Raw genomic sequence first — 9743 nt, forward strand, 5'->3', positions numbered from 1 at the left:
TCTCAGTGTCAGTGAAACATCAAGGAGTTCAACATACAGTCAAAGAAGTTATATCACAGATGTGTCAGGGTCAGTTAATGATCCAGGAGTTTAACAAACAGTTAAAGAACTCATATCACAGATTTGTCAGGGTCAGTTAAAGAACTCATATCACAGATGTCTCAGGGTCAGTTAATGATCTGGGAGTTCAACATACAGTTAATGAACTCGTATCACAGATGTGTCAGGGTCAGTTAATGATCCATGAGTGCATCAAACAGTTAAAGAACTCATATCACAGATGTCTCAGGGTCAGTTAATGATCCAGGAGTTCAATATACAGTAAAATAAATCATATCACAGATGTCTCAGAATCAGTTAATGATCCATGAGTTCAGAATACAGTTTAAGAACTCATATCACAGATGTCTCTGCATCAGTTAATGATCCAGGAGTTCAACACACAGTTAAAGAACTCATATCACAGATGTCTCAGGGTCAGTTAATGATCCAGGAGTTTAACATACAGTTAAAGAACTCATATCAGAGATGTCTCAGGGGCAGTTAATGATCCAGGAGTTCAATATACAGTAAAATAAATCATATCACAGATGTCTCAGAATCAGTTAATGATCCACGAGTTCAGAATACAGTTTAAGAACTCATATCACAGATGTCTCTGCATCAGTTAATGATCCAGGAGTTCAACACACAGTTAAAGAACTCATATTACAGATGTGTCAGGGTCAGTTAGTGATCCAGGCGTTCAACAAACAGTTAAAGAACTCATATCACAGATGTGTCAGGGTCAGTTAGTGATCCAGGCGTTCAACAAACAGTTAAAGAACTCATATCACAGATGTCTCAGGGTAAGTTACTTATCTAGGAGTTCAAACTAAAGTTAAAGAGCTCATGTCACAGATGTGTCAGGGTCAGTTAATGATCCAGGACTTCAACATACAGTTAAAGAACTCATATCACAGTTGTCTCAGGGTCAGTTAATGATCCAGGAGTTCAACACACAGTTAAAAACCTCATATCAGATGTCTCACGGTCAGTTAATGATCCAGGAGTTCAACACACAGTTAACAAACTCATATCACTAATTTTGCAGGGTCAGTTAATGTTCCAAGGGTTCAACATACAGTTTAAGAACTCATATCACAGATGTGTCAGGGTCAGTTAATGATCCAGGAGTTCAACATACCATTAAAGAACTCATATCACAGAGGTCTCATGGTCAGTTAATGATACAGGAGTCCAACATACAGTTAAAGAACTCATATCACAGAAGACTCAGGGTCAGTTAATGATCCAGGAGTCCAACATACAGTTAAAGAACTCATATCACAGAAGACACAGGGTCAGTTAATGATCCAGGAGTTCAACATACAGTTAAAGAACTCATATCACAGATGTCTCATGGTCAGTTAATGATCCAAGAGTTAAACATAAGTTAAAGAGCTCATATCACAGATGTGTCAGGGTCAGTTAATTATCAAGGAGTTCAACATTCAGTTAAAGAACTCATATCATAGATGTATCAGTGTCAGTTAATGATCCAGGAGTTCAACACAGAGTTAAAGAACTCATATCACAGACGTCTCGGGGTCAGTTAATGACCTAGAAGTTCAACATACCGTTAAAGAGCTCATATCACGGATGTGTCTGGGTCAGATAATGATCCAGGGGTTCAACATACAGTTAAAGAGCTCATATCGCAGATGTCTCAGGGTCAATTAATGATCCAGGTATGCAACATACAGTTAAAGAACTCATATCACAGATGTCTCACGGTCAGTAAAAGATCCAGGAGTTCAACATACAGTTAAAGAACTTATATTACAGATGTGTCGGGGTCAGTTAATGATCTAGGAATTCAACAAAACGTTAAAGAACTTATATCACAGATTTTTCAGGGTCAGTTAATGAACTCCTATCACAGATGTGTCAGGGTCAGTTAATGGTACAGGAGTTCACCAAACTGTTAAAGAACTCATATCATAGATGTCTCATGGTCAGTTAATGATCCAGGAGTTCAACATACACTTAAACAACTCATATCACAGATGTCTCATGGTCAGTTAATGATCCAAGAGTTCAACATACAGTTAAATAACTTGTATCACAGATGCATCAGGGACATTTAATGATCCAAAAGTTCAACATACAGTTAAAAAACTCATATCACAAATTTGTCAGGGTCAGTTAAAGAACTCATATCAGAGATGTCTGAAGGTCAGCTAATGATCCAGGAGTTCAACATACAGTTAAAGAACTCATATCACAGATGTCTCAGGGTCAATTAATGATCCAAGAGTTCAACATACAGTTAAATAACTCATATCACAGATGTGTTGGGGTCTTTTAATGATCAAGGAGTTCAACATAAAGTTAAAGAACTCATATCACATATATGTCATGGTCAGGTAATAATCTAGGAGTTCAATGTATAGTTAAAGAGCTCATATCACGGATGTGTCTGGGTCAGTTAATGATCCAGGAGTTCAACATGCAGTTAAAGAACTCCTATCAGATGTCTCAGGGTCAGGTAATGATCCAGGAGTGCAACATACAGTTAAAGAACTCATATCACAAATGTCGCACGGTCAGTAAAAGATCCAGGAGTTCAACATACAGTTAAAGTCAGGGTCAGTTAATGATCTAGGAGTTTAACAAAACATTAAAGAACTCATATCACAGATTTTTCAGGGTCAGTTAATGAACTCCTATCACAGATGTGTCAGTGTCAGTTAATGATACAGGAGTTCAACAAACAGTTAAAGAACTCATATCACAGACTTGTCAGGGTCAGTTAAAGAACTCATATCACAGATGTCTCAGGGTCAGTTAATGATCCAAGAGCTCAACATACAGTTTAAGAACTCATATCACAGATGTGTCATGGTCAGTTAATGATCCAGGAGTTCAACATACAGTTAAACAACTCATATCAGAGATGTTTCATGGTCAGTTAATGATCCAGGAGTTCAACATACAGTTAAAGAACTCATATCACAGATGTCCCAGGGTCAATTAATGATCCTCAAGTGCAAGATACAGTTAAAGAACTTATCACTGATGTCTCAGTGTCAGTGAAACATCCAGGAGTTCAACATACAGTTAAAGAACTTATATCACAGATGTGTCAGGGTCAGTTAATGATCCAGGAGTTCAACAAACAGTTAAAGAACTCATATCACAGATTTGTCAGGGTCAGTTAATGAACTCATATCACAGATGTGTCAGGGTCAGTTAATGATCCAGGAGTTCAACAAACAGTTAAAGAACTCATATCACAGATGTGTCAGGGTCAGTTAATGATCCAAGAGTTCAACAAACAGTAAATAACCCATATCACAGATGTCTCAGGGTCAGTTAATGATCCAAGAGTTCAACAAACAGTAAATAACCCATATCACAGATGTCTCAGGATCAGTTAATGATCCATGAGTTCCAAATACAGTTAAAGAACTCATATCACATATATCTCTGGATCATTTAATGATCCAGGAGTTCATCATACAGTTAAAGAACTCATATCACAGATGCCTCAGGGTCAGTTAATGATCCAGGAGTTTAACATACAGTTAAAGAACTCATATCAAAGATGTCTCAGGGTCAGTTAATGATCCAGGAATTCAACATACAGTTAAAGAAATCATATCACAGATGTCTCAGAGTGAGTTAATGATCCACAAGTTCAGCATACAGTTAAAGAACTCATATCACAGATGTCTCAGGGTCAGTTAATGATCCAGGAGTTCAACACACAGTTAAAGAACTCATATTACAGATGTGTCAGGGTCAGTTAATGATCCAGGAGTTCAACATACAGTTAAAGAACTCATATCACAGATGTGTCAGGGTCAGTTAGTGATCCAGGAGTTCAACAAACAGTTAAAGAACTCATATCACAGATGTCTCAGGGTAAGTTAATTATCCAGGAGTTCAACATATAGTTAAAGAACTCATATCACAGATGTGTCAGGGTCAGTTAATGATCCAGGAATTCAACACACAGTTAAAGAACTCATATCACAGTTGTCTCAGGGTCAGTTAATGATCCAGGAGTTCAACACACAGTTAAAGAACTCATATCACAGATGTCTCAGGGTCAGTTAATGATCCAGGAGTTCAACACACAGTTAATGAAGTCATATCACAAATATCTCAGGGTCAGCAAATGATCCAGGGGATTAACATACAGTTTAAGAACTCATATCACAGATGTGTCAGGGTCAGGTAATGATCCAGGAGTTCAACATACCATTAAAGAACTCATATTACAGATGTCTCAGGGGCAGTTTATGACCCAGTAGTTCAACATACAGTTAAAGATCTCATATCACAGATGTCTCAGGGTCAGTTAATGATCCAGGAGTTTAACATACAGTTAAAGAACTCATATAACAGATATGTCAGGTTCAGTTAATGATCCAGGAGTTCAACAGTTAAAGAACTCATATCACAGATGTCTCATGGTCAGTTAATGATCCAAGAGTTCAACATACAGTTAAAGAGCTCATATCACAGATGTGTCAGGGTCAGTTAATGATCCAGGAGTTCAACATACAGTTAAAGAACTCATATCACAGATGTATCAGGGTCAGTTAATGATCCAGGAGTTCAACATACAGTTAAAGAACTCATATCACAGATGTGTGGGTCAGTTAATGATCTAGGAGTTCAACATACAGTTAAAGAACTCATATCACAGATGTGTCTGGGTCAGTTAATGATCCAGGAGTTCAACATACAGTTAAAGAACTCATATCACAGATGTCTCAGGGTCAGTTAATGATCCAGGAGTTCAACATAGAGTTAAAGAACTCATATCACAGATGTCTCAGGGTCAGTTAAAGATCCAGGAGTTCCACATTCAGTTAAACAACTTATATCACAGATGTGTCAGGGTCAGTTAATGATCAAGGAGTTCAACAAACAGTTAAAGAACTCATATCACAGATTTGTCAGGGTCATTTAAAGAACTCATATCACAGATGTGTCAGGGTCAGTTAATGATCCAGGAGTTCACCAAACAGTTAAAGAACTCATATTGGCAGGGTCAGTTAACGAACTCCTATCACAGATGTCTCACGGTCAGTTAATGATCCAGGAGTTCAACACACAGTTAAACAACTCATATCACAGATGTCTCATGGTCAGTTAATGATCCAAGAGTTCAACATACAGTTAAATAACTCGTATCACAGATGCATCAGGGTCATTTCGTGATCCAGGAGTTCAACATACAGTTAAAAACTCATATCACAGAAGTCTTGAGGTGAGTTAGTGATCCAGCAGTTCAACAAACGGTTAAAGAACTCATATCACAGAGCTCAGCATACAGTTAAAGAACTCATATCACAGATGTCTCAGGGTCAATTAATGATCCAAGAGTTCAACATACAGTTAAATAACTCATATCACAGATGAGTTGGGGTCTTTTAATGATCAAGGAGTTAAACATAAAGTTAAAGAACTCATATCACATATATGTCATGGTCAGGTAATAATCTAGGAGTTCAATGTATAGTTAAAGAGCTCATATCACGGATGTGTCAGGGTCAGTTAATGATCCAGGAGTTCAGCATGCAGTTAAATAACTCCTATCAGATGTCTCAGGGTCAGTTAATGATCCAGGAGTTCAACATACAGTTAAATAACTCATATCACAAATGTCGCACAGTCAGTAAAAGATCCAGGTGTTCAACATACAGTTAAATAACTCATATCACAGATGTCTCAGGGTCAGTTAATGATCCAGGAGTTCAACATACAGTTAAAGAACTCATATCACAGATTTCAGGTTCAGTTAATGATCCAGGAGTTCAACATACAGTTAAAGAACTCATATCACAGATGTCTCAGGGTCAGTTAATGATCCAGGAGTTCAACATACAGTTAAAGAACTCATATCACAGATGTGTCAGGGTCAGTTAATGATCCAGGAGTTCAACATACAGTTAAAGAACTCATATCACAGATGTTTCATGGTCAGTTAATGATCCAGGAGTTCAACATACAGTTAAAGAACTCATATCACAGATGTCTCAGGGTCAGTTAATGATCCAGGAGTTCAACATACAGTTAAAGAACTCATATCACAGATGTCTCAGGGTCAGTTAATGATCCAGGAGTTCAACATAAAGTTAAAGAACTCATATCACAGATGTCCCAATTATGATCAGGAGTTCAAAAGTTAAAGAATTCATATCAGAGATGTCTCAGGGTCAGTTTATGATCCAGGAGTTCAACATACAGTTAAAGAACTCATATCACAGATGTCTCAGGGTCAGTTAATGATCCAGCAGTTCAACATACAGTTAAAGAACTCCTATCACAGATGTCTCAGGGTCAGTTAATGATTCACGAGTTCAACATGCAGTTAAAGAACTCATATCACAGATGTCTCAGGGTCAGTTAATGATCCAGGAGTTCAACATACAGTTAAAGAACTCATATCACAGATGTCTCATGGTCAGTTAATGATCCAGGAGTTCAACATACATTTAAAGAACTCATATCACAGATGTCACAGGGACAGTTAATGATCTAGGGGTTCAACATACAGTTAAAGAACTCATATCACATATATCTCTGGGTCATTTAATGATCCAGGAGTTCAACATACAGTTAAAGAACTCATATCACAGATGTCTCAGGGTCAGTTAATGATCCAGGAGTTCAACATACAGTTAAAGAACTCATATCACAGATGTCTCAGGGTCAGTTAATGATCCAGGAGTTCAACATACAGTTAAAGAACTCATATCACAGATGTCTCAGGGTCAGTTAATGATCCAGGAGTTCAACATACAGTTAAAGAACTCATATCACAGATGTGTCAGGGTCAGTTAATGATCCAGGAGTTCAACATACAGTTAAAGAACTCATATCACAGATGTGTCAGGGTCAGTTAATGATCCAGGAGTTCAACATACAGTTAAAGAACTCATATCACAGATGTCTCAGGGTCAGTTAATGATCCAGGAGTTCAACATACAGTTAAAGAACTCATATCACAGATGTGTCAGGGTCAGTTAATGATCCAGGAGTTCAACATACAGTTAAAGAACTCATATCACAGATGTCTCAGGGTCAGTTAATGATCCAGGAGTTCAACATACAGTTAAAGAACTCATATCACAGATGTCTCAGGGTCAGTTAATGATCCAGGAGTTCAACATACAGTTAAAGAACTCATATCACAGATGTCTCTGGGTGAGTTAATGATCCAGGATTTCAAAATACAGTAAAATAACTCATATCACAGATGTCTCTGGGTCAGTTAATGATCCAGGAGTTCAACATACAGTTAAAGAACTCATATCACAGATGTCTCAGGGTCAGTTAATGATCCAGGAGTTCAACATACAGTTAAAGAACTCATATCACAGATGTCTCAGGGTCAGTTAATGATCCAGGAGTTCAACATACAGTTAAAGAACTCATATCACAGATGTCTCAGGGTCAGTTAATGATCCAGGAGTTCAACATACAGTTAAAGAACTCATATCACAGATGTGTCAGGGTCAGTTAATGATCCAGGAGTTCAACATACAGTTAAAGAACTCATATCACAGATGTCTCAGGGTCAGTTAATGATCCAGGAGTTCAACATACAGTTAAAGAACTCATATCACAGATTTGTCAGGGTCAGTTAAAGAACTCATATCACAGATGTCTCAGGGTCAGTTAATGATCCAGGAGTTCAACATACAGTTAAAGAACTCATATCACAGATGTCTCAGGGTCAGTTAATGATCCAGGAGTTCAACATACAGTTAAAGAACTCATATCACAGATGTCTCAGGGTCAGTTAATGATCCAGGAGTTCAACATACAGTTAAAGAACTCATATCACAGATGTCTCAGGGTCAGTTAATGATCCAGGAGTTCAACATACAGTTAAAGAACTCATATCACAGATGTGTCAGGGTCAGTTAATGATCCAGGAGTTCAACATACAGTTAAAGAACTCATATCACAGATGTCTCAGGGTCAGTTAATGATCCAGGAGTTCAACATACAGTTAAAGAACTCATATCACAGATGTGTCAGGGTCAGTTAATGATCCAGGAGTTCAACATACAGTTAAAGAACTCATATCACAGATGTGTCAGGGTCAGTTAATGATCCAGGAGTTCAACATACAGTTAAAGAACTCATATCACAGATGTCTCAGGGTCAGTTAATGATCCAGGAGTTCAACATACAGTTAAAGAACTCATATCACAGATGTCTCAGGGTCAGTTAATGATCCAGGAGTTCAACATACAGTTAAAGAACTCATATCACAGATGTCTCAGGGTCAGTTAATGATCCAGGAGTTCAACATACAGTTAAAGAACTCATATCACAGATGTCTCAGGGTCAGTTAATGATCCAGAAGTTCAACATACAGTTAAAGAACTCATATCACAGATGTCTCAGGGTCAGTTAATGATCCAGGAGTTCAACATACAGTTAAAGAACTCATATCACAGATGTCTCAGGGTCAGTTAATGATCCAGGAGTTCAACATACAGTTAAAGAACTCATATCACAGATGTGTCAGGGTCAGTTAATGATCCAGGAGTTCAACATACAGTTAAAGAACTCATATCACAGATGTCTCAGGGTCAGTTAATGATCCAGGAGTTCAACATACAGTTAAAGAACTCATATCACAGATGTGTCAGGGTCAGTTAATGATCCAGGAGTTCAACAAACAGTTAAAGAACTCATATCACAGATGTGTCAGGGTCAGTTAATGAACTCATATCACAGATGTGTCAGGGTCAGTTAATGATCCAGGAGTTCAACATACAGTTAAAGAACTCATATCACAGTTAAAGAACTCATATCACAGATGTCTCAGGGTCAGTTAATGATCCAGGAGTTCAACATACAGTTAAAGAACTCATATCACAGATGTCTCAGGGTCAGTTAATGATCCAGGAGTTCAACATACAGTTAAAGAACTCATATCACAGATGTCTCAGGGTCAGTTAATGATCCAGGAGTTCAACATACAGTTAAAGAACTCATATCACAGATGTCTCAGGGTCAGTTAATGATCCAGGAGTTCAACATACAGTTAAAGAACTCATATCACAGATGTGTCAGGGTCAGTTAATGATCCAGGAGTTCAACATACAGTTAAAGAACTCATATCACAGATGTCTCAGGGTCAGTTAATGATCCAGGAGTTCAACATACAGTTAAAGAACTCATATCACAGATGTGTCAGGGTCAGTTAATGATCCAGGAGTTCAACATACAGTTAAAGAACTCATATCACAGATGTCTCAGGGTCAGTTAATGATCCAGGAGTTCAACATACAGTTAAAGAACTCATATCACAGATGTCTCAGGGTCAGTTAATGATCCAGGAGTTCAACATACAGTTAAAGAACTCATATCACAGATGTCTCGAGGTCAGTTAATGATCCAGGAGTTCAACAAACAGTTAAAGAACTCATATCACAGATGTCAGGGTCAGTTAATGATCCAGGAGTTCAACATACAGTTAAAGAACTCATATCACAGATGTCTCAGGGTCAGTTAATGATCCAGGAGTTCAACATACAGTTAAAGAACTCATATCACAGATGTCTCAGGGTCAGTTAATGATCCAGGAGTTCAACATACAGTTAAAGAACTCATATCACAGATGTGTCAGGGTTAGTTAATGATCCATGAGTTCAACATACAGTTAAAGAACTCATATCACATATGTCTCAGGGTCAGTTAATGATCCAGGAGTTCAACATACA

Source organism: Protopterus annectens, chromosome 13.part0 (genome assembly GCF_019279795.1).
Source record: "Protopterus annectens isolate FY-2018-M chromosome 13.part0, PAN1.0, whole genome shotgun sequence".
Taxonomy (NCBI): Eukaryota; Metazoa; Chordata; order Ceratodontiformes; family Protopteridae; genus Protopterus; species Protopterus annectens.